Consider the following 26,855-nt stretch of genomic DNA (forward strand, 5'->3'; position numbering starts at 1 on the left):
TCCGTGAACATATATATGGCTAGTCTTTATAATTGGATTGGAGCTATAAAAAAGTAAATTTGAAATGACAATATATGAAAGTACCTGATTTTGTAATAACTAAAGCAGTTGTTGCAATACAGAGACAGTTCTCATGAATAGCACTTTATAAGTTTTCTTTTTCCAGTGATGTATAAAACTAAAACCTGTGCTGTTCAACTGAGGTGGCAAGCAATTGAAAAAACACATTGTGCAGAAACCCATCCCTAAACACCTCCCATAAATTGCACTTTCCTAGGTAAAAATCACAGTTCAGAGGTAAATAATTTGCTATAGCATGGGAGGTAAATCACGTGAAAGCCTTCATGTCCATACCCAAACAAATTAGCAAAAGTCTACAATAAAAGCTCGGGGCTGGGGGGGTTGGGGAGGGATGGGCGGTCCGTACTCACCAGTGGTGGAATTTCACAAGACATCTAGCAATGTTTCATTAGGATTACCTATTGCAAGAATTACAGCTGGTACAATAATAATTGCTGTGCCAAAGATAATTGCAGAGATTGCGAGAGTGCAAAACACAGACAAACTAGAAAAGGAGTTCTCTTACAAGACTGCCATGCAATTTTTCCCACCACAAATAAGGGAGGAAAATTAGATTTTTAAGCAGAGGGTGAACACTTATTTGCCAGGGTAACAGCTATAGCCCGCACAGAAACCCTCCCTCGGAACCCGTGGGATGTTCAGAACAAGGAGCAGCTGAACACATCCAAGGAGAACAGCGGCAATTAATTTTTTAGTGCTTTTGTACTAAAAGAAATTACATCTGCACACATTCTCATGGAAAAAACCATACATCAGTAAAAATGCGTATGAACTAGCTCTGTTATTGATCAGACCGCATCTAGCCTTATGGCCCAGGACACCTCACTGAGGGTGAATGCCTTGTCTCAGTGATTGGAACTTACTGGGAGAAGTTAATCTTGGCCTCAATTCATAGCTCAGTCAGAGCAGAGAATTAACAGGAACCTTTTGGGTCTTTGTAACACTGTGTTAGTAATAGCAAAAATAAAACCACTTTCTTGGGATAATGCACCTTCTTTTATACAAACATTTAATCTCAAAGTCTTAAATAGGCAATAAAACAATATGTAGTCTTATAAGTCTTCTTTGTTTAGGTTCATGATGTTCCAGCCTACCACATACATTCCCCACATTCAGAACACCTAAAAACCTCTATTTGTTAGCAACTCATCCCAAAGTAAATGTACCATTTGAGTCAAATGATAATCTACTCTGAGGAGGACTGGCAGCCAGGTCCTGTGGATAGAGGAGGGTAAGGTGCTCTTGATTACTTAAAGGGAAAAAAAAAAAAAAAAAAAAAAAAAAAAAGTATTTCCATCTCTGAAGTGAGTTTTTGCACACCCTTATTCAAAACCATTTTTTCTTCATTCAAATGTAAGTTATGACCTCAAGAAAATATCCACTGAGACCTTTTTTACTCCCAGGCTTTGGATGCCAACAGCGGGAAGATGATGAGGCATCACATCCTGTGCCCAGACACACACCACAACACCAGGTTGTTTCAGTGTTTCACCTGTCCTTCAATTGCCCCACGCAGAAGCAAAACCATTATTACATGTATGTCGTACAACTTAAGAGGCTGGTTCTGATTCTCTGTCTTATGAGCCATGTAATCCTATTTAGTGTTTTAGCCATTTCGTACACAAATTGGTGGCTCTGTGCTGGTCCTTGTCCAGTGACCGTAGATATCAATGCCTCTGGCATGCAGCACTCAGCTAAGGCGAGCACTGAAAGGGTTAACTCAAAGGCAGGATAATGCCCTATTTGGTTGAAGTAAAAAGTAAATAAATACAGGATTTACTGCAATTTAAGGCTTAAGATGAGATCAGATGCCTGTCATCTCCAAACACCTCTCAATCGGCAAAAAATAATCCTTCACGAAATAGATTGTTGTTTTTTGGTGCAAGCTTTTCTGGAGAAAATAGAGCCATATATTATTCTTCTGCAGAGTGGAGGGAGGTGAAGTATAAACTCAGCTGAAAATTTATCCAGGGCTTCTGGCAAGTGCAGGCCAAAAGAGTGTGATTTGTGCTGCTTACCAGATCTCTGCGCTTCATGAATCCCAGATGATGTGCGGGGCAATCTCTTTAAAAGGACGCAGGAAGTTAGAACTATCATCAGCTAATAAAGAGCGCAGGGAAAGGAAAACGGAGCAAAAGGGAGAGCGAGGTCAGAGCTCTGCCTGTGCCACGCAAGAGAGGACTCACTCGCGTTCCTGGGAATTCTGCTTTAGAGCCACCTGCCTACAGGGTTAACGTTCTTCCCCTCTTCATTTCAAATGAGGGGAGTCAACCCGACCTTTACTTTCAGATCTGAGAGGAGCCTTGAAAACGAGAACAGTGAAGCCGCCCGAATGCAAACACTGGCTGCAGCAGACCTATTTATAAATAGTTTAGAAGAACACCATGAACTGTAGAAGGACGGGAATTTTCTGCCCCCGCCCCCCCCCCCAAGTTTGCTGCCTCAGTGAACACAGTGGCATGCCTGAATTTGCTCTCTTACATACCAGGAAGCTCATAGCAGAAAATTAAGTTAAATCCACAAACATAGGACCAGATCCAGTCAAGTGGCACCAGCTCCAACTTTGCTGCAGTACGTGAAGGAGCTGCTCTGCAAAGCAAGTTCCCAGTCCCAGTACAGTCCTTTCAGGCTTTTGTTAGTGATCCTGCCTCACTGGAATGGCCCCTGGACAGGGCTACCAAGGGAAAAAAAATCCCAAATCAGATCAAGAGGCAGGGAGAAAATCTACCTCCGAGGATGGAGGGCTGGGGACAGCCTCCCAGGCTGCCTTCATCTTCTCTTCGAGCTCTCTCCAACCTAAAAAGGTTTTATTTTACAGAGTTCATAAAGAATAAATAAACAAACCACTCAACTGGACTGACTGCAATAGTAAGTAACGTTAAAAATACAGAAAGTGAGAAAATAACCCAAAATAGCTAAGACCCAAGCCCTCGCACATGATCCTTATGGGTCCCTTCCAACTTGAGATACTCTAAGATTCTGTATTCTCATAACAATTCAAATTTATTGTAGCCCCCAACTTGCTACACAACTCTCACTCATGTCTACTGTTAACACACTTCTGCCAGGCTGCTACTTTCTGTTTTGAGCGTTAGCCCTACGAGGACTTGTCTGACCAGATGGTTAACCTCTATTTTAAAGGACGTCATATGTAAAAACAAACTCTGGCCTTGCAAAGCTTCCCTGTTTGTATTTTTTCCCCTCATTTACTTGGAAAAGTAATCCAATAGATTAAATTTCCCTTTCTGAGAAGTATTATCTAACAGCAAACCACTGCTGATGTCACCGTGCAGATGAAACAGTCACTAAAGTGCAGCTTCTTGGTCAGCAGAGATGGCTCAGATGCTTGAAAAAACAGTGCAGAATGAGCACTTAATCCCTTTTCTATCTGCCCCACACACACAAACAGAAGGTTAAGGCAGCTTTCTGGTGCCTGACAAAGTTAGAGCAGATCACAGAGAGAGTCAGCTGGTAATATTCTGTATTATTTCAGAGCAATGCCAATAATATTGACATGTCTTGGTTTCTCCTATCTGCAGACATCACAGGCTCTCTCTTAGCCCCATTTGAATCAATGTCACAGATGCCACTGGCCCATTTGAGGACTGGGGAGAGAAGTCAATTAAAGGTGAGATGCAGAGAAGAAAAATGCACATCTTTGGCACATGTCTATAAACAAAGGTTAATCCACTTTCCCTGCTTTTGCAGGTCACTGAAAGCGGGGTGAAGTTTACCAACCCAGCCTTTTCCAGCTACCTTTATCTTCTGTTTCCCATCTCATTTCTCCTGAGCCCTAACAAACTTCACAGGTGATTTATGGAGTCAGAGTGGTCTATTTGTATTTCATAGCTCTCAGTAGAATTATTTTCCACAAACTCATTTGGTTACTCCTGAAGTCAGAACGCTCACAGAGAGTAAGATGTAGAAAGAACTGAGACTGAGGTTTGGTTTTTTTTTGTTTTGTTTTTTTTTTCTCCATGGGCAATAGTCACAGACAGGCTTCTCTCTCCAACCAACTGCCTAAAACATCCCACTAGGTTTCATAGGAAATGATCTTGTACATGGGTTAGCTTGAAGGGTCATTGAGCAAGTTGCTGGCTACATCAATGGCAGAACTTGCTCTCCCAGGATAGCTGTGGCTAAGTTCCTTTAATTTCTCACAGCTCCACTTTTGAACTCAAGGAGAATAAGAAAAAAAGTAAAGAGGAGAGCTGGGCCCACTACGTGGGAGCCTTCAGCATGGACAACCTGCTGGTGAAGAGACAGAGTGCCCAAAAGTTCAGGGCCTCTGCAAATCAGCTCCATCAGAACCCAGTAGCACCCAGAGCGACAAGGGAAGGAGCCCTGAAAGTGCTTGTGCCTGCACCGAAATCCCTGACGTTACTGGGAAAGCACCCATTGAGTTTGTTGGCTTTGGATTAGGCTCATTAGCGAAACAGCTGGAAAGGTGAGTGTCTTTAATTAAATGGACAATGATTTATGAGTTATATTGGATGCCTCACTGTAAAAAATAAATTGTTTATTAGTAATGGTTTTAAGGCTCAATTCCTGTTTTAAGCAAAATAAATTTAAGGAGTCCCAGCTGAGCTTCTGATGGGAGGGATTTTAATGGAAGAATTAAACAAGTTAAAAAAAAAAAAAAAAAAAGCTACTCAGAATTTACTAGTTTTCATTTGCCATCTTTAAGTTTTAGGAGGAATGTAGTGAAATCTAGCACTTGCACTTCAAATGTTTTCACGAGCCACTAGCAACAGGCAAAATACTCCTCTGGAAGAGAACTGGGAATCTCAGAAGCTCTCTCACTTCTTATTTTCTTTATACTGTAAATGTATGTTGTATAGAAACATATGCATACACACATGTTGTATATTTTATTATATATATGTATCATAGAATCACAGAATGGTTTGAGTTGGGAGGGACCTTCAAAGCCCACCCAGTCCAACCCCCCTGCAAGGAGCACGGACATCTCCAACCACATCAGGTTGCTCAGAGTCCCGTCCAACCTGGCCTGGAATGTTTCCAGGGATGGGGCATCCACCACCTCTCTGGACAACCACACACCCATATATACTTAAATATATACTTATTCCTGATACAAAGCAGTTTGGGACTTTCCCTCAACAAAGAATCTAACAGCTGGAATGTGCCCATTTCAAGTTGGCGAGCTCTCTAGAATGCACCACATGTGTCGGGAAGGGTAGCAATTAAACACCATTTTTGTTGCTGAAGAGGGATCAGTTCCCTGTGATACTTCAAATTCCTTCTGTAACCTTGGGTGGATGATTTAGTGCCAGATATTCAGAGGGATTTAGGTTTGCAAAGATGCAGATAGAAAACTTATAGGAATTTCTTTAATGCCTGGTGCCAAGGGGAGCTGGACATCTGGGGAGAATTTTGAGAACTGCTCTGTGCGCCTCTTTCTCTCCTAATTTACTTCTACAGATGTAGTTTTCTCTGCCTTGGCTCTTCGTATTTAGAAAACGTCAAAACCAGTGATTTCCTCCCTCATCAGGAAGGATCTGGAGAGTGAGACGCTCCAACAAAGAAGTCAGCTGAAAAAAGGAGATAGAGGAAAGAATATGAAAAGTCTAATGTTTTGCTTCTCACCTTTACCAGGCATGAATGACCTATGAAATATTTATCACCAGAACCACTGGCCTCATGTTAGGCAATGCTACCTAGAGCCTATATGGCATCTTCGCTTCCCGTACATTGCTTTCCTTCTTTAACACTTTGCAAACGCTTGTGCAGACTTGGAGGAGACCTTCGCGCCTGGAAGTGGGGTTCAGCTCCAACACCTCTTCGGAGCAATGATAGGCTGTGCAGTTGACGAGCATCTACCAAAACCACAGAGCTGAAAAACAGCCCCTGTCTCTTCCCTGCCGTGCAACAGGCCTGATGTCTGGCAGAAACCCACTGTTTTATCAGCATTCGTCAGAGGACTGTTATGGTCCAAATGTCAATGTCCCAGGCAGTGTTGTGGGATCATGGAGACATCGCACCACGTCATATGAATCTGGCATGTTTGTATTTTCATCTTATACAAGCCTCTGTCCCACACCAGAGATGTTCTCAGGTTGTTGTCTTATCTAACACAAGAAAGCTTGCTGTGCCCTCCGCCCGCAGGTTCCTTTTCCCTCTGTGCTCAAGAATAAAAGTAAAGAAAGCACTAGAAATGTACCTCCTAGGTCAGTTGCACAATATTTAATGGAAAAACCATCTTTGTATACTTAGAACAAAAAGCCCAAAAGCTGACATGTATCTTTGGCGGTGAAGTTAGGAAAGCGTTTAACAACAAGCCAATCTGTAAGCAACAGAAGCTCCAGCACCTTGTTTCCTTTGGCTCCTTGGCTCGGGGTTGGGCCAGTCTCTGGGTAGCAACACACAAAATCAAATCAGAACATCTCCTGTAGCGGGAATACTTTTCCTATGAGTAGTTTGTGGGATCTGGAGATTTACTTGAGATCACAGGGCAATTTTTGTTCCTGATTGCAGGGCACAAATTTAATCTCTCCTTTTCTCAGTTGCTTATCTTGCTGTTGCTGACCTATCTAGCTGTCTGTCAAAGTTGGATGAAACTTAGCAACGTACTCAGATGTAGGGTCTGACTTACAGCATGACGGTAGAATTCTTCTCTAGGAAGCCAGGCTTAAATCCCACCCCAGCGCCCCCCAACAAAACTACATAATTGTGGTTGGACTTGTCTACTTCAGCTGTGCCAACTCTACTGAAGACTTATGGAAGTTACTGAAGCAAGTTCACGAACCATCACTGATGCACAGCATGGGAACCCTGCTGATTGTAATTACTAGGAGGATTGGTTGGAGCATTAAATGACAGCCATTTATTGGACTAAAAACCACAGAGCTTAGTGTTCCTGTAGGAAACGCCAGCAACTTTTGATACAAGACAAATGACCATGGAAGATCTTTCCTTGTGGATGCAGTACATGCAAAGAAGCAGCTGTATTTGTTCCATCAGAGTCATCTTTCTGAGTAACATTTCCAAATGAAGGGCCATCAAGAAATCCAGACATAGTCCCTTTTCTCCCCAGGATACATCCTGCTGGGTTTTCTTACAGGCCATTAATATGTTATCTGCTGACCCATAAGACAACAAGCAAAGCCAGAGAAATGCAGTCTAGTGAAATTTGACATGAGTGGAGGATGCATCGGTTTGCAACTTAGATAAACGTTTAAATATTCAAACAAAAATTTTGGTTTAAAAGAAAAAGCTCCGTGCGAGAGAGGGAACAGATGAAAGCTGACATTTTCTGGACCAACAACAGATATAACTACTGATCCAAAAAAAACTTGAATACAGAAAAGCGCTGCCAGGTTCCATTTGGATGGATAATGAATGGCTGGAGTAGTTAAGTGGAAAGAGATGTTACGCGGTGCTGATATGTAAACCTCCAAACGGATGTAATTGGAGTGCTTTGATCAAGTGAAGAAAGAAGAAATTCCCACCTTGGCTCTCCACAGCAGAGATGGTTATCTTGGCAAAGCTGAGGAGGAGAAACGGGTAGGCGTGCTCTGAATTACTGTAAGCAGTCTCCTGATGGCTCTCCGTCTGACCTTGCTGTACAGGAAAGCCACGGGACAGAGGAGAGCAGTAGCCTGAGTAGGCGTAATTTGGTGAAGTTGTCCAGGCAGCGTTATTCCCCTGCACTCTTGGGGACAAGTTTCAGTGTTTTGGATGGCAATGGCAAGGGGAGCCCCTCTTCACCATACGCAGCAGGGAGCCTTTGTCCAACAAACAGCCCCATGTATCCCTTCTGAAGGTGTGTGTCAGATAGGACCATTCTGCTTTCTAGACTTCAGTAGGAAAGCTTTGTCTGCTGGCAAAAAAAAACACCTTACAACTAGGATATAACTCTGCTCTGAACCTTAGCAACCAAATTACCAAAATATGCATTATTTCACAATCCTCTCATAAGGAGGGTGATGCCTGAAGCTTCAGGAACTTTCTTCCCTTCCTTCATCTACTCATCAGGAGAACATCTCACCTACCTCAGTTTTACAGCATTTTACCTCCCACACCCCTTTCACTCCAGCTGTTTACCAAACTCCAGCCACGTTATTAAGCAGAACTAGAAGAATAAACGATTGTGAGAATATCTTGAGGGAGCGTAATCAGTGACTGTAAATACCAAGTAAAAGTTATTCAGCTATTGTTCATTCAGCACCATGCTCAAGAAAAAGTTCTGACCTTCGGCTATTTCATAACCTAAAAACTACTCCTAATATTAAGACAAACATTTTCTTGCATACTTGTGGGAGACATCTGCTGAAGTCAAAGGAAAGATTCCCACTACTTTACAGTTCAGAGCAATCAAAGTTTTCAGAACTCCTTGCAAGTGTCCAGTGCAACACCACTAAAAGGTATGCTCCCATTTCATGAAGTTGCACTTACTGTACTTGCCAAAAATCAGGCATCTTTGGCTCAAGCAGAAGATATGCACGCTCCGTAAGGCAGGCCAGAGGGGGCTCAGGCACAGTGTGATACGAGCCTTCCCCTTCCCTTTGGAGAGGTCTGTATGCACAAGTTCACTTTCTGGTGTTGATTCTGCACCATTACCAGCAAGAGCCCTGGCCCAAATTCCCCGCTTCATGTTGAACAGCTTGATGCCTCACTACAGACCTGAGTTTGCAGAAGCATTTGTAGTCATGCCCTGTCTTTGCAAATCCAAACAAAATCTTCAAGTTTGTAGGATATATTCATGCTGAGCAGATATTACAATGTGCAGTTTCAGAATATCTCACCACTGGTACACTGACAGGATAGGCTGGAATATTAACTCAGTAACTGCACTACACAAATTCTGAAAGCTACTTAAGCCTAGCTGTCTTCTAAAAACAAGCACTTTTCAGAAGGTCCTTGTTCCTTTGCAACAAGATGTGCTTCCTTAAATAGCATAGCGCTCAAAATCCCAGTATATTTTAAAATTATATAAAACATTTCACATGTCAAATTAGAAGTTACACAGAAAACTTCATATGGACCATCTGTGTTTGACCATTCAGTTAATATTCATTTCTGGAGTTCCAGGTCACAAAATTCTATTCATTTCAAAAGCTGGCTAAGAGATCACTTGGATTTTATCCTGTTGGCTTGAATCTTGTATATCTTGTACAACTTCCTGGCTGCGTAGATGACATGTTGCAGCAGTAAGCACAAAACACTTAGAGGGATAAAACTGAGCAGTCTTTGGACACTGGGACAGTTTTCAAAGGCCATTGCAAATACACCCAATCCATCATTTGTTTTACGTTACTCTAAACCACATATATTTTCCCTGGGAAACAGAAGTAAATTTTGGTGGGGGCATTGAATGGAAGAGGGCAAGGGAGGGAAAACAAGTAAATGTAAATACTTGAAGTGGAAATTAATATTGAAGAAAGAAATTTGTGCTAAGCAACTATTCTGAGGTTGAATATTAAACATTTTCTATTTAAATATAAACCAAGTTATTTGTGTAATGTAAGCATAGTTGAGAAACGAGAGTTTATTTTAAGTAAATATATATTTTTTTTTCAAGTAAAATAATTACTCAGGCTAGTGAAATACTTCAACCAATTTTACAATGACTTAATCAAGGCTCTCACGACTGCTGGGATTTTGCATAGAAACCAAGTCTTTGGTACACACTGGAGCATCAGAGGATAAAGACTGTCCTAGTACCCAAGGCTGCTCCTAGACACTCTCTTGAGCCAGTCTCTGAAGTCCTGCACATGCTTTCTCCTCCAGCATTCCCTTCTTGCAAAATATGAGAAACAGAGCTTTGCTGACTTACGCCAGTCCTCGTGCTGCAGACTGTCACATAGTGCCTGTGACTCCTCGCGCAACATCAATGGGACAGAAACAGGAGTATTCAGTTCACCTTTCTGCTCCTCTCTTGGTCTGGGAGAGCTCCCCACTTCCTCTCTCTTCCTCTTCCCCGATTTATGTACCCTATAGTTTATTTCATATGGTTTTCCTCTTCCTTTAGTCCTTTTTCTATTGGCAAAATTTTAAGGTTTTGTCTGTCCCTACAATGAAATTGAGCAGAAACAGTACCCAGCTTAGGGAAAGAACCTAGACAGGAGGACAAGCATGGCCTGTTCCTCCCACCATCCTCCCAATTTCTAGAAATCTCAGTCACAAGGCTGCATCTGAGCCACAGTTCAAAAGCCATTCATGAGCCATTTCCCAAGGATTTGTGCAGTTCCTTTTGATCCCATTCATGCTTTAGCTTCCTCAGCTTCCAGCAGCAAGGAGCTCCATGACTGAATCGTGCTTTTCTGGACAACAGCACAATAAGCCAAACAATGCCAGGGACAAATGGCATTTTGGCTTTCCTCCCTGCTCCCCCTCAGTCTACCCACAGCTGCAGACATTCATGCAAGAGCCGCAAATCTGACCTGTGCAAGCACAAACACCCAGAGCAGAGCATGCGCTCAGAAAACACATCAAGACCCATAATCCCACCAGCCACTTTATATTAGTTCTGTCCACAGCTCCTTCCTCTTTTATTGCAAACATAAATCAGAGAATCGGGCAGGGAGGTCGTCCAGTTCATGCCTTTGCTCTGCAGTGGAGCACGTTACTGAGACCTTCCCAGCAGATGTTTTACCTGCTCTCAGACACTAACAGTGACGGAGGCTCATTCCCTCCAGAGGCAAACCACTTCCATTCTCAAATACCACTGCAGTTACAAATCTTACTCCAATGCCAACTGTGAGTCTCCCTCACCACACTTTAAGCCCAGCCCTCGTTGCAATATTTCCTGTAACGACTTTTGGTTCCCTTCCCTGCTTCTGGAACACAGGACGACAAAAGGAGGACATACAAACTCCAAGATGCTTGGGCATCTCCCTGGTGGCCTTTACACAGCAGGCTGATTGTCTTTTGGACTATGGTTATATTCCAGTGTACCTTTCCACAAATTCCTTGCACATCTCTTCTAGTCCTCTGCAGTGGATAGGAAGCAGGAATAACCTCACTTAGTTCCTTTGAGGTGGTACTCAGGGGCAGGAGCATATTTCTCAAAGCAGTTGGTAGTGGAAGTCCAAGTTTTCACTCCTTGGTCCTTCCCTAATACGTAACAGACATTCAGCTCATTGGTACTGCAAAACATCCTATAGACCTAATGATGTACAGCATCAAATGTTTCCAAGAACAAACCAGCAGCCGCGGGTGCAGATCAAGCACTAGCAAGAAAAGCCTCCCTAGAACAAAATAATTTCCAGACTGGAGAGCTCAGGGAACGTTATCTTCAGAGAAGTGAGTTTCTGAGTTGCTTTGATCAAACCAGTTTCAAAGGTGATTACAGCCCTGTAAGCGTTTCTCTGAGCGGTATTCCTGTGGAATGGGGAAGGCCAGAATTCAGGCAGAAGCTTTCTCCTGTACAAAAGCCTTGCCACTGACATTGTCAAAGGATCTGTTGCACTCCATTGTGTCCATAATCTTTGAATTAAAGCTCCCTAAATCCACAATAGTTTAATAAACCACAAGCCTGTAACAGCCCCTTCAATTTTCCGCGTTAATAATCCATGGATTAAGAGTCCCTCCGCTGCTACAATAGACAGAACTGATCTTCTCTACTGTGTCAATGACCCATGAATTATAGGGCTGTGTCTCAGATGGTTAGATAATACTTCACTCAAGTCCCTGCGACAGATTTTTCTAACAGGGCAAATTCAGTACTCAGTTTTGGAGTAAAAGCACATTGTGGCATTCTCATTTTTGGGTCCGCTCTTCCTATTCCTCTTGGCAGTATCCCCACGCAAAAGCACAGCCCCATTCTTATCATATACATCCATTTGTTTTGCAATAAATGGCCTAGTCGCCTTCCATTTACAACTGTACATTTAATGTGTCGTATGAAAGTTTAATAAGAGGTACAGTTTCCTAACTGGTTAATCAACTGATGTAAAATCCTTCAATTTTCTGTAATAGAGTCTTATAATAACTTGGAATATTTTATAGTGATTTGTGGATAGCACTTTTTAATACACTTGTATCACTTAATAACCCTTTATTACGCCATTTACTATGAAGTACATACAGCATCCACAGCAGAGCTGCCCAAACCTATCATCCATAAAACGCTCATCGACTTTTCCGGTCAGGGGCAAGCAAGCTTCTGTAACAGCTGCGTGATTTCACCTCTGCAAATGCCACTGCAGTCGGCAGCCTGGATTTTGCGTACGGATGGAAGCGCCCTGCCAGCCACTGGCATGGAAGGAAGCGTGATGGCTAGGAGCAGACAGATTGTCTGTGTGGCATTTTCACTGGGGAGCACGGTCCCAATGGCACATTGTCTGCCGGAACAGAATGCCAATGTGTTTGGGTTTTTTTCCCTTTACTTTTTAAAGCAGAAAACTTCATACCGAACTCAAAGCCACACAAATCATTGCACATTGTAGCAGGGCTGTTAAAGCTAAGGAATGCCTGTTAGGTTAGCCAGCCATGTCTCCATCAAAGCCTAGCTGTTCCATACCACATCTTTTACAGCATTTGGTCCAGACTCCTATTTACTTGGGACGCTTAAAATACACTGTCTGCTCAGATAGGCATGGGAAGAGGCTCTGCACTGCAAATAATCAGGTACTTCCATCTCTGCTGCCACATCTTAAAGTGTATTGAACAAGAAATTTGGTTTTATTTTGCCCTTCACAGGGCAATAAATAATCTGGTTAAAAGTTATAATTCTTTAGAGCAGGTAAAGCCGTGACTTAGGGGCCAGGGTGACTCCCAATAAGGAAGGATTAATTACTTGCTGAAGAAACGTGTTTGCTGATTCTCTGGTTTTCCAGACAGTCAATGAAGGTCAGTTTTGTAAATCACCCCTAGTAGCTTTGAGACTCTATTAAATAAAATAGTCCCAGATAGACTTGTTAACATTGATTCTGGAGCTTAACTCCACTGTTAAATCTTTCAGTGTCAGAAAGACGACCAGTGCAGCATCTATAGGCAATTAAAATTTTAGTCAAAGTAATGGTGGCAACAAGCACTGTGGTGGCTGATAGAAGGCAAAGATAAATCTCTTTATTTAGGAGATAGAAGGGTGGAACAATAATAGATGATGTGTTGTTATTGGTTGTATGGCAATTGTGAAAACAAGTGTCAAGCCAAAGTGAAGTAAGTTTTGTGCTGCTGGCTACCATGCGTGACATGTTCCTGCAGCAAAAACCTGCAGTGCCACAAATAATTGGATTCTCCTTAGCTGGCTGCCTGGTTTACAACTATCAGAACTTCACCTCTTATTTCACCCCAGTGGAGATTTTCATTACTTTATCGTCCTTTAGAAGATGATAAAACAGGGCTCTGAATTGCCTATATATATCTTGGGCTGCAGCTCAGATTTGTAAGACCAGATGTACTGCGCTAAATGACAAAAAAAGAGAAACCTGACCCATTTGCCTCATGGAGAGGCACTAAAATTCTGTCATCAGTTCATTTCCCTCAGCAAACAGGTGTAAGAACAATAACTGTATTGTCATTAGCCAGCGTATAGAATAAATAGAAGGAACAAGCCCATGCTAGCTGACCCACATGCGATCGAAAGCGCTGCTTTATCTCCTGCCACTGCCGGGCCCTGTGCAATAAGTCTCCTCTGATTTTGACACAAAGTCAGTATTGTTTTCTGAACCTCTCTCCATCTTTAGGTTGACCTTGCAGTATTTTTCTTGGTTGTCATGCTGAGCGCAATGTTTATCTTGTTATACTACTTACACAGAGCAGACTATGTTTCCATAAGGGAAATATCAAGTGCTGAGCATCTGAAAGTCCAGAGGGCCATATACTGGGGTCAGGCTCCCTGCTGCAGAGATGGGGTGACCCTGCTGTACCCCGGTGGGACCACCACGGCAGCGCTGAATGCCCGGTGCCCAGCACGATGGCTCTCGGACCCTCCTGTAGTACACACAGCAGCCCTGCCTAATGCATTCACGCATTCAGCCCACATTAGAAGAGCAATTGCTACTGACAGCGCTGTGATAGTTTTTCAGGTAAGGCAATATCATTATTCCCATTCAGTGATAAAACACTAAGCCCAGAGAAGCAAGGACAGTGCAACACATGCAATTGCCACACAAATAGCAGAGTTGGTCACTCCTCTCATGTGGAAATAGGCCAGTTCAAGCACCTCTGATGTGCTCCCCGGCCAGGTACAGGTCTGTTGGAGATGAGGGAGACCTGAAGGGCAGCTCCTGATAACCCCAAGCCCATCACACAAAAAGGCGCTGTGCACGCTCTGGGTTACATGAGCTTGCACACCCCTCCATCCCCTCCCCACCTCCAGCATATTCCCCGCGTGCTCTCAATGTACACACAGCTTGTTAGCAGCTCTGCAGGGTTCCCGGGAGCAGTGAATGAACAGAAACCAGGATCGTGTGATCATAACAACCGGCTCAGTTTCTTCTGCTTCCTCAGGTCCCCTCCCCAAGCACAGGAGGAGTGGCTCCAGAGGAAAACCCATGATTTTTTTTTTTCTCTGACCAGAGAGCGATTTTGCCCTGTCAAAGCTGTATACATTGTTCCTCATTACTAAGGCAACAGGTACCTTACAAACGCTTGATAATACGTAAACTAATACAAATCTGCAGTTTGCTCTTTCTTTCCAGTGCTGGGCTAAAGGAGCCTTCGGGAAGTGTTATCTCCCTCCTAGCACAAAGATGAGGCACCAAACTGGGGACCTGGGCTGCTCTCAAAAGGCAGAGGGGCTTCAGAAAGCTCCAAGGAGGAGTGGGAACTGCTGTGGGGCTGCCACCTGAATCAGCTGCGGCGACTGCTGCCTTCCTAAAAGCAGCAAAGGATCCTTCGTTGCTTTTAGAGTTCCTTTTACAGTCCCATTAAGGAAAGCCTGGAGCAGAAACTCTTTAATTCCAAGTTGTGACCCCACCAACAGCACCAAGAGCTGACTGGATTAAGGGCTTCCCCTCTCATACACCAGCCCCTTGGATACACATGCCAGGTCCCCACTGCTCTCGCGGCGAGAGGAGGGTTAAAATGCTTCGCTGGTCCCCTTAATCCCTCTCACATGATTTAGTCAACACCAGTGGGGGAGAAGAACCTGCAGGTTTTGCCTCCATAGCTCCCCCCTCTTCAGAGGTGAGGGAGAAGAGATGAAGGCAGCATTGCGCTGCCTTCAATGAGCAGAGGAGGGCTGGATGTGGTGGGAGCTGCCGAAAATTCACAGAAACTACAAACATCGACTGCACCCAACAGGTACCGGGGGCTGCACCTGCAAAGCTCACAGGCTCGAGAGCTGCTCCTGCCCGGCCTTCCAGATTGTTTTTTCCACTGCTCAGCACCATTTAAATCTTGAAAAAGAAAAAGGCAAGTAGAAATTTCAAATACAGATTTTTTTTTTCTCCTGTCCAGAGCTGCTGTAGCATTAGCTCAGTGATGGGCAGATGATCACCATGCAGTGGTAGAAGGAAAAGCCATCAGGAAAGAGGAGCAATTGCACACCACTGTGCTGAATGCACTTCTGTTCAGTGGACCTGATACACCAATTATCTATCTGCAGAGTGACATTTTCAAGAGCAACTGTTCTGTTAGAGACACTGAATAAGTGGCCTTATTTCTGGGGACTGGAGATGCCCTGAGATGCAATAAGCTAATAGGAGCTCAGAAGAAAGGAAAGACGACAATCCTGGAATGAAGCAGCTCAAACCCTAATGACTGATCACTTTTTTTTTTTCTTTTCCTGTTTTGGGGATTTGTTTGGGTTTTTTTTTTTTCATTTGTTTTTTTTTTGTTTGTTTATTTTGTTTTTAAAAGAATCAGAGGGGCATACATTTCAACCATTTTATGCTTACTACTAGTCAGCCCCTTTGTCCTGATGATCTAACAATAACACAAATAATTTAAATAATGTATGTTTAACTTCCTTCCACAAGCAAAACACAGGATGGGTAGCGCACCCTCTCTCAAAGAGCTTCCCAAGCACAACACAAGGACAGTTTTACAGACCCCATTCATGTGCTGGATGACTTGCTGCTGCTGCAAGACAAGGGTCTTTTATTGAAATCCCAGCAGAAAAGTAAACATTTGAAATAAAGCTAAACAAGAGTTTATTTGTTGAGGAAAAGACAGTCATCTGTCAGCATTTGGCAAACAACCTCTTCTTAAGAGCGGCCTTCCGCAGCGCTGGATTGGGACTCCAGCACTTGTATTTAACCACCATATTCTGAATCCCTTCTACCTAATGAGAGGGCTCCCCGCTGCATCAAATTTGCAGCACTGTTGGCTGCTGGAAGCCTTATTCATTTGCCAAATAGATCTTAGGAAAACAAACCTGGATTCCAAGTCTCAGGAAGACTGAAGTATGCTACTGGAGGAGATTTCCTCAAGAGAAAACACCGTGAGCTCACCGCCTCCCATTGATAGCCATTAGCAAATGGTGTCTGTCCTCTACTTGTGAATTCACTGCTTTCCCATTTTATCTCCCCAGACCATGCCTGCGCTATCCTCTAAGCCAAGCCAACCTTTCAGGGGACACATGGAGACGTATGGAACAAACAGGTGGGCTGCCAGGCTCAGAGAGTAGTGGTCAGTGACTCAACTCTCAACTGGTGGCTGATCGTCCATGGAGCTCCTCACAGTTGGAGACTAGGGCTCACTTTGTTTGGCGACCTTAACCTAGCCAACAGGATGGAGGGCACCTACAGCACATTCACATAAAATACAGCACATTCACTAAGATACTGAAGAGAATGGCTGATATGCCAGAGGGCAGGGCTCTGTTCAGCTACATCTTGACTGGCAGGTGAAGTTGACTGAGAGAAACCTCATGAAATTCAACAAAGTCCAATGCAAACTCCTGCACCTGAAGCAATAATCCCCATGTGTGCTGCAGATTACCTAAATAGAAAGCAGCATTGTGGAGAAGGAGGTGGGGACTAGGTGGACAGGAATTGAGTGTGAGCAAGTAACACACCAAAGAAGGTCAACCACCTACAACACTGACCTCACAAGAACTCAGCCATCAGGACAGGGGAAGTGATTATTGCCCTGTATTCCCATAGGAAGGCTGCCTCTCAAGCACTACAGTCAAGACAGACATGCATATGCTGTAGCCAAGGCAGACAAGGGCTGAAGTCCAGGACAGACCAAGAATGGCATTTGTTCAGCTTGGAAAAAGGAAGCACTGAGGATAGGTGCATCTAATTGCCTTCTCCAGCTACCTCATGGGTGGCTATGATGAAGACAAAGGCAGACAGTCCTACTTTGTGCAGGTCATCTAGACCAATCCCTGCAATTTTTCTTTCCAACCTCGATTGTTCCATGATTCTAATCACTTGCAGTACATGACATTTGAAGTAACTGACTCCTGGAGAACGTGTAAAGCTTAGTTTACCATAAGGTCAAAGAAAAAAAAGTCACAGAGCTGCTTCTCATCTACCAAGTCCTTCCCTCGCCTCTGGGTGACTTGCCAACCCAAACACCTGTTTCATATGTGTAGAACGCAACAAATAGCTGACCCATATCTGTAATTAATCTTGAGGGAGGTTTGATTTTTCAGAGAATTAATGCACTCAATATCCTTAATAAAAAACAAAAAGCCAAAACAATCCAACCCTTCTTGAAGTCAAGCAAAACGTAAAGCAGATGGGTAGGCAACAGTTGCAAAACAAATAACCATTCCATGGTTCAGCTCAACTTCAAATAAGTTCAGCACTGAAAACTTGAGTAAGCAAAGATAGCGTGTTACCTTTGGCAACGTGCATGGCTTCAGCTTTGCAGTATCATTTCTGATCTACGCAGGCTGCTAATCAAAAATGACTACTCAGATTCTAATCAAAATAAACCTCCAAATTACTTCAGATGTAAACCGTGGTTGAGACTGAAACGTCAATTATTTGAAAAAGTTCTGGGTCTGTATACCCTAGTTCAGTCAACCTCGTGCCAACAAATCACGCTTCAGTCTTTGGTTACGTGGAATGTGTGAAAACTAATAGGAGAGAAGCGGCCCACAAGCCCCATTTCCCACTCTACCTTATCAGAATGACACCATTTGAGTTTGGCAAGAGCAAGACACAATCCAACATGCCTGGAAAATAGCAAGATCAGGACATTCTTACAATTACTTTTTTTTTCCTCATGAGGCATTTCTCATAAACAACAGAAAAGTCTTGGAGCAGCTGAACTTTGCAATATACAGTGCCTTACTGCCTCTTAGCATAAACCTCCTTCCTCCTCAAGATATACTTTTGAGTCACTTATTCTAAATTTCTTAGTTTAGAAATAATTTATCAAGAAATAATTTTCTTATTCCGCTTCAGATTTTCAGATGTTACCCCATTTCTCTAGCAGATGAACCAGAGTGACAGCATGTCTTATTAACAGGACAGACGTACTCTGGGAAATTCATTGCTGGAATACGTGGAAGAGGAGGGGAAGGTGGGGGGAAAGAGAGAGCAAGAACACTTTATACCCTGGATGAGACTGGGATTGTTGTACAGACCCTTTACACCACGGTTCCTAGAGGTGTGACAGGCACAGATGATTTTGCCTGGAATGGAGGATGGGTGAAGGAAGAATTAGTTATGGCCCATGTTAGTGCATCTGACCTACTTCAGATTAAAAAACCTCTTCTGCTGCTGCTATTGGGGTAGGTCCAGGGGAAATCTCTGTCACTAGGTATTCAATTTGCCCTTTTTCCTTATCTTTTCAGTATCTAGCAGCAACATGTCTGGCTCGTGCAGATGTACAAGAAGGCAAGCTTCTGTTCCCTGTGCCCCAGCCAACGTGAGGCATCTACAGCATTTTTCAAATGTATCTTGTTGCAATTTTTTTTTTTTTTTTTTGGTATTTTGGTACCAGCCTCTGGCAGACACGGCTTAAGTTTCAGCTTATTAATCAAACTCCTCTACACTCCATCAACACTGATCTTGGCATGCAGCTACTTTTGTCTCAGGGACTCCTTGAACTCTGTATCCCGAGCCTTCAAAAATTCCCCTTGTCCCCCAAACCTCGGGAGGCAGATGGGGTTATGGTCCTGGTGAGGGGTGCTGAGAGTACATCCTCTGAGAAGCAGGTACCAACAGCTCTTAACTGGTAGTATTACTACACTAGAAGTAAGTTAGTACTAGGACAAAGCCTAAAGCATGCAACATGAATGACACTGAGAATGTAAAGATGAGAGATGTCTTAAATGAGTAAGGTGGGGTTTTTTTTCCCCCCTGGTTCATGGCCATGTCTGCAGTGGAAAGTGAGAAATGGAGAGAGAGAAAGTACAGCTTTCCTTTCTCTCTATAAAAGTCAGGATGGCTTTCCACAACAAAATACTTCTGACAGTCTCACTATCCCTCCTAGGTCTCTCCAGTTGACTGAAAACTCAGTTTGGAAAAGGAACTGGAGGTATTTCACTCCTAACGCTGGGTCAGAGTGCCCACGATTAGAGAAGAGAGTGCTGAAGTTCCATCTGTCCGTCCCAACCACCCCTGTTTGTTGCTCTGGTTGTATTTGCCACGGCAGGACACTGCGAGGCCAGTGCCTACGATCAGATCTGTTGTATGCAGCCGCGTGAATAACGGTTCCTTTGATCTTCAAAAGGGTTTTACTTCTTTGATTACAAGTTTATCAGCAGCACATAGCCAGGCTGCAGACACACACAGTTTAGTTGTAACCCATTTTGACTGCAGGTACACAGCCAGCAAGCGTCCTTTATGCTGTATCCAAGTATTTATTGAGATAAACTGCTTTAGCTTTTCCAAGAGACAGGCTCTCTTGGCAGGTGCAATAGAGTGAGTTTCTCAAGATATCAAGAGCCATCACAGGTGATAAACTACCTGCACTGTGACTATTCCCTCAAGATGAGCTTTCAAGTACTTCATATCCCATGTCAATTCCAAAACCAGTGTGTTAAGCATACAGCATCTTTGCATGTGGTTTGAGTTACTGGCCTTGTCTAAGCAAAAGTATGTCGGGGGGGGGGGGGGGGGGGGGGGGGGGGGGGGGGGAAGCAACCAACAACTACACAACACATTAGTAAAATTTAGAATTAATTTAGAATTGGAGATAGGAAAGGATGTTTTTCTCTTTTCACTCACATCAAGTTGAAAACAGAAAGGTAGACACATTAACCTGGAAATTTTGCCCCACAGGCAGGTACAGCCCATAAATGAGAAGAAATGCAGTATCTCCAGAGAGAGTTGAGAAGTACTGCAGTGTAATTAATTGCTTTGCAGTAGTATTTGGTAGCTGATTTGGTTTCTGACCCATATGGAAGTGCTGGCAGGAAAGCCCAGAACACCTGCTGCCATTTAGGCAAAAAGCATCAAAGCAAAGCGGGGGTGGGGAAGCAGTTGGCTGGTTTGTGTTTGCAAGCCTACAGCTAATGCTATGAAATCTGATTGATTTTAATAGCAATCTGCTCAGGTCTTCATTCATTAGAAGAGATGAAGTTCTGTCTGAGGTGTGTGATAAATTGTGTTATCCAAGTGTGTGGGGGGAGTGGGACTTGCTGAGCAAGCTCCTCCGGCCATCTCCTGCAGCCTGCTCCATTTCCCTTCATCACTGCTTCTCCAGCTCTCTGTTGCTGGTCCAGTCTCATGAGCTCTTTGCCTTTCTTTCCTGTGGGCAGCATCGAACCAAACACAAGCATCCTCTGAGAAAATGGACTTTCCAAAAACATTCAGAATCAGGAAGAACAGGTCAGAGGTTTTTCTGAAAGAGTAAAAAATCCCTTCCATAGCAGCACAGAGAGGACCAGATTTTTCAGAAGAGTTCAACGTGCTGTTTAGTGTATCCAAATGTCTCAAAAAACCCTGGACCCCATTACAGCATTGAACACCTGGGGCTGGCCATGCTCGGTTTTGGATGTCTGCTCTTAAAAACAACAATAGCTTGTGCTGTTGTGGGTAATTCAGTTTTGGAAGCAGAAGCCCTGATTTATATGAACTCCATGCTAATGGAGAATTACTTCCAGTTTGTTACAGATTTCAGCGCTGAAATTAGGTGGTTTTCTTGCCAAATTTGGGCCCAATGTGATTCCAATCCGATGAGTTTTGAAGAGCTCCCATCCTCTTCATAATACTGCAGGCATGGCTTGCAAACCAGCTTTTACATGTTTGGGGTTACCCAGCACTACAAATTGTTGTTTTATCAGATGCAGCTGACTGAAAAAATGAAAAAAACACTCCCTCTTTCCTCCCACTCTAAAAGCATTTAAAAAGCAGCATTTCCGGCAACCTGGCTGGGTGGAGGGAGTTGGCAGAGTGAGTTGTACTGTATAAAACACGGAGAGACAGATGTTCAGCTGATCACTTTAGCAGACACAATGGTGACACGAGGATGACAGCTCTATTAGATTTCAGGAGGTGATGTGTCACTTGTGCAGTAGGCTACTCCACATCTTCATAAAAAGCGCTTTTTATGGGGTGAGACAAGAGAGATCCAGATAAAAGCGATGTAAGAATGCTAGTCAGCCATCAGCATGGACTCGATTAAAGATTTGCTGGGAATCACGTTCAAGAGGAGCTCAGATCTGCAGATCAGCTCTGCGGCATCCCCAGTGGGCAGCAGGCCGCTGCTCCCTGGTGCGTCCTCTCGCCTGGTGCTCGCACCCCAATGTAGACAGTACTCTTTCCAGAGCTGGAGGACTGCCCATTCATTCCCCAGAGCATTGCTACATGATGGACATTTACAGAAGATCCAAGCTTGAACTGGTAAATATCACAACAGCATGGAATCACTAGTGACAAAACCCAGGCTGGAAATCCATAGGATCCACAAGGCAGGAGCAGCCTCCTCTCCGATGATGTCTGCTCCTCCGTACTCTTAGTTTCTGCTGCCCCAGTTTTTGCTCTTTGCCTGCAACCTCCTTCCACTTCAGTTTGCATTTCCTTTTTCAATGTCTTTTTCAGCTCTCGAATCCCAGGTGTTTCTTTCTTCAGCTGACACTCGGGCTGTGCATCAGGCAACCATCACGACTTGGCAAAGGTTTTTTGGGTCAGTGGAGGAAGACCCTCGGATCCAGATTTTAGCTATTAGAGTTGTCAGTCATACAAGTCCTTAGAGACTGCAAAAGCATGGAAATTAAATCTACAGATTGAATCATCCTGCTTCCCCCCCTACTTAAGTGCACATGTGGTCTTGTCACCTTGTCATTTTTGTCATTGCTAGTGACAGTCCTCAGCAAAATAGTGGACAAACCCATCACCTTTATTATTCCTGCTGCAAGCTGCATACCAAATAGGATCTTCCCAAATTGCAACGAATAATTCTACTTTGCCTGTCACATTGTTATATAGAATGCTTATGTAGCATTTGTAAGCAAAGCAGTTTGGAGGGTTTTTTGGTTTTTGCTTGGGGTTTTGGTTTTTTTGTTTGTTTGTTTGTGGGTTTTGTTTCCCCCCCCCCCCCCCCCCCCCCCCCCCACCAGGACAAAGTAGAGTTACTGATTTCAAACTCCAGTGATACTCCATTCAGATTCCTAAAAAATTAGACCGGCAACCCAGAGCACACAAGGAGGATTATGCCACAGGCAATAAAGTAGAAAATGATGTCCCAATATCAACAAGTGGGGCTACTTGAAAACATCCTCACCCTGCCTGGCAATCAGTCAAATTGGAGGAGAAGGTAAAACTAATATAGCAACTCTGAGCTGCGTATCTCAGCCCTTTGCCAGTCACATGCGGTGATTAGGAACCAAAACACTCACAGGAGCCTATGGAAAGCCAGGGCAAAGAGTATGCGGTTGACAGCTGTGGAAAAAGTGATGCTGTTCATTTTAAAGGCAAAGTTCATTTCTACCAAGCTTTGAGTTCCAAACGTCTAGCTAACTAAGATAAAAACCAATGAAAACTTAGGCTTCACATTCACAAGTGTTTTTCAGCAACCTCCTTTTTGCCAATATTAATGTGACACTATTAAAAGAGGCAGAGAAGCTTATGCAATTTTTATTTTTTTCCAGTCAGGAAAGAGAGGAAGCATACAACCACCTGCATGCAAGAGCTGCATGAACACAGGACAGTAGTGGACCCAGAAGGTACGGTGAGAACGGCTGCACAAGAGCACAGGCAGTTTCAGTGCCTCTGCTGTAAACACACATGGCCTGAGCAAAACCAAGAAACTGGTGACTAATCAACAGCCTGGAGTATCAGGTATGATGACTAAGTTGCTTACATGATTTTTGGTTGTCTAGTTTAAGACTTCTTAAAGGACTTAAGCAGCTGGAGACCTCCACTCTTGCTGGAAAATCTGCTTCAAGCTGGGCAATCTTAAATAGAGTAAATAACTCAGAGACACTAACTAAGGAAAAAGTTGATGTGTGGCAAGGCTAGGTTTCCTGGGAAGCTCTAACAGCAAAGGGCAAGATTTTGGAGGATGAAGTCAGAAAAGTCAGTGGGCTGAAGATTTTTGTGTTCTTCTGGGATGCCTGGCTTCTGTGGAAAGTCAAAGCATGTCTAGCTGAAAATCAACATGAAGTGGGTCTTCACAACTCAGAGCAACAGATTTGGGCACCCTACATATGGACATCAGTGGCCAAGAAACACCTCATTAAAGATGAAACAAGTTTCATCTTATTTTCACTGGCTGGCACTGCCACCAGTCTCAAGAAGTAGGACAAACATCTTATGCTGATAAATCACTACATCAACTCAGACCCAACAGCAAACGCTACTGTCTCTAGAGCTAAGCAATCAGCCCATCATCCTGCGTCAGTACTAAGTATTCTTGAAAAATTGAAAAGGAAATATTTGATGGAGTTGGGCCTGAGAAGCAAGGTAAGAAGTTCCGCAAGATGTTTGCTGTACAACCTCATCCAGTAGAAAACAACTTCTCCAGTACACAGCAGGCTTTAGGACTCATCTCCACACTGAAAGCACCCCAAATGTGGATTTACAAAATAAAATTATATATGTCGTCCCCATCTACTGACTGTTGAGGGCCTTGGATAAGCAGGCAGCTGACAGAGATGCCTCAGTTGAGATTCCCACTTTTGACCCTCTGACTAGAAATTTGTTTCCAGGTTTCTAAAGCTTAAACCAGCACACTGTACCAATGCTAATGAAGCAATAAAGATTTCTGCTTACCAGCTAAGTTGCTAACTACTTCTATTCTGTCTCCTGGCACATGTCCAACACTCACATTTATTTGTTTAAATTGTGATTTTTATGTAAGAGTTGTACAACTGTAAAGTTGAATTTTACTTGCAGTTTTGTATTGTACACTACCCCACTGCAGCTGGTTTCCTTAAGAACCCAGGAGTACAAGTATAGGAAATGTTGTGCAAAATGTCAAGGTCGTTTTAGTTATAAGTTTCTTTTCCAGGCTGGATTGCAGGAGAAAGGTAGTCCCATGGGGAAAAGACGCAAAAAAAAAATGAACATATGTACTTAGTAAATTCTTGATGCTTCAATGAAGAAGCTTGGCCAGGATACAGCCATGGCTAATAGCCCAAAGTAAAGCTAGTGGGAAAAAGATTCTCATACACAAACTAAACAGTTTAAAAGTTGAACTTAAAGCCTTCTCCTGAATAGATGTCCAAACCACATTGATTATTTCATGCACCAAGTAGCTAGACAAAGAACTAAAACAAAATGAAGCTGAAAATCCTGAAAAACCCCCAAACCTCTGTATTAAAATTATAACATTGTAAGGGTATCTCACCACTCACACTGAGATCCACAGAGCATGGGGGATCAGCAATGAGGTATGGAAAGGGATGTGTACCTACACTGTCTGCACGCTGCTCTTCCCATAAAAAACCTTCTCCAACATGCACTGGAGAAGCTTTGTGGAGACATTTTGGGAGATCATGCAAGTAGCTCCATATACCACCTTTTCCTCCAGGGCAAAATTATTGCTGAGCAAAAGACCGTTCTGTGGACATTGGTAAAAAGTACATCAAAGCTATTAATAGAGAGAAGAAATTAAATATTTTTTTTTCCTAACAAACTCCCACAAAATGCCAAAACACCCCCAAAAAAACCTCCCAAACCCCCAAGTGTCTGTCATTTGAAACGATGCAGAGGAAAAGTCTATGTTCCTCCCCATAGCGGGTGTCAGTTCAGCCAGGGAGCCTGGCCCACAGCGAAGGATCAGAGCACGAATCCCCCATACTCCCAACAAGGAGCAGTGGCACCATTTTGAATGAAAGTGTTTAGGTTGTTAGTGAAATATTATTGTGCTCATAGGAAATAGAAACTTGAGTGAAAACAAAAGAATAACTTTCACTAGAACAGCCCAGTTTTTTTATTAAGGAAACTATTTAAATTGGACTTTTTACCAGCCACAGCAGACCAGCATTTCTGCCTGTATTCTACTTGTTGTTTGACCCTATCTCCACAAGAAAAAACAAAACAAAACATGCCAAACCCATCCAAAGCCTTCTGCTCACAAGAAATCTTTCCCATGGCTTGATATCTCAAGCAAAGTTTTCTGTAACAAAAGGGAGAACAGCTAGACCCATTTAGAGCAATTGAGATCTGGCCCTCAGACGTTCAGAAATCAAAACCACACAGCAGATGCAATTTTGCCTCATAGCAGAAATAAATATTCAACTTACTACAGGAATGTCCCAATGGACAAACTTTTCTAGAAATAAATTTCAACCAGAATTCATTTGGTTGTGCAACAGATGCTTTGAATTCGAGTCTGCTTGTTCTCAAAAGCTTGAGAGAACAGCTGACCGTAAGCCATATATTCCTATCACCTCCATCCGCATATCAATTTATAAACTGCTGAATGAAGTTAAGAATAGAATCGATCTCATGTTCAGGATTTACAAACCATTTGGAAGAGTTCAGCCTACCCAGACTTTATTTTGCTCTCATCACTAAGACACATTCATTAACTACCGTCAAAGAATCCCCGAGCTGTTTCTAAAGATTGTAACACAGCTATTAAAAGCCTTTTGGATCCAAACAGTAGCTATTCGACACCAATCTATCTTTCCCACTCTTGACAGGCACCACGTAGGCAGACATAAAAAAAAAAAAAAAAAAAAAAAGAGCTGAGTATTTGATGAAATTTTTCCTGAACGATCTCCGAGCAGCAGAAAGGTTACGTACCGCCAGTGTTTGCGCAGGGGGCGCGCAGGCTGGAGGTGCCTCTGATGTACCACCACGAGATTAACGCTCAACATCTTTAATTACTCCCTGCAGCATTTGAAACACGAACAAATCTAAGGCCTCTCAGATCAACACTGTTTATAATCTCGGACAGAAAACAGTGTGGGAGTTAACGTGCACATAGAATACATTTTCAAAACTCCCTTCCTATTTTCCTGTTTCTTTGCAAGGCTCCATATGAAGAGAGCACTGTTCTCTGCTCTTGGAGTTGTCTGTCAAAAGGAAATGTTTCTCTGAATGCCACCAGCTGTTTTTTATCCTAATTAGGGGATTGGTTTGTTCTTGGTACTTGCAGAAAAATATATTTTACTGATAACTACAGAGTAAATATTTATGCCTATTAGTTACAGCTAAAGAGAAATAGTTCAGAAACAGCTTTAATCAGTTGTTACTCTACCTGCTAGCAGTGTAACTACTTGGAGTATCATGACTGTTAAGTAGAAAATCATTGAGGAGAGCAAGGGAGTCTTCATACTTACTCTCCTCCCAAAGACAAGGGGAGATCCCAGCCTAGCTTTTACTGCACTCCATTTTTTTTTTTTTCTGTCACAAATGTGTTGAAATGAAAATGCTGTCAGTGAAAACTAGATGGCTGCTGTCTGTAGTACCTTGTGTGCATTTATTATACCCCTCAAATGAGTTTACTTCAGTTTTGCTGCTCTGCAATGCGAGAATAATTTGTTAGCGAATCTCTCTGCA

This window comes from Chlamydotis macqueenii, chromosome 10 (genome assembly GCF_036417535.1).
Source record: "Chlamydotis macqueenii isolate bChlMac1 chromosome 10, bChlMac1.mat, whole genome shotgun sequence".
In the NCBI taxonomy this organism is placed as follows: Eukaryota; Metazoa; Chordata; class Aves; order Otidiformes; family Otididae; genus Chlamydotis; species Chlamydotis macqueenii.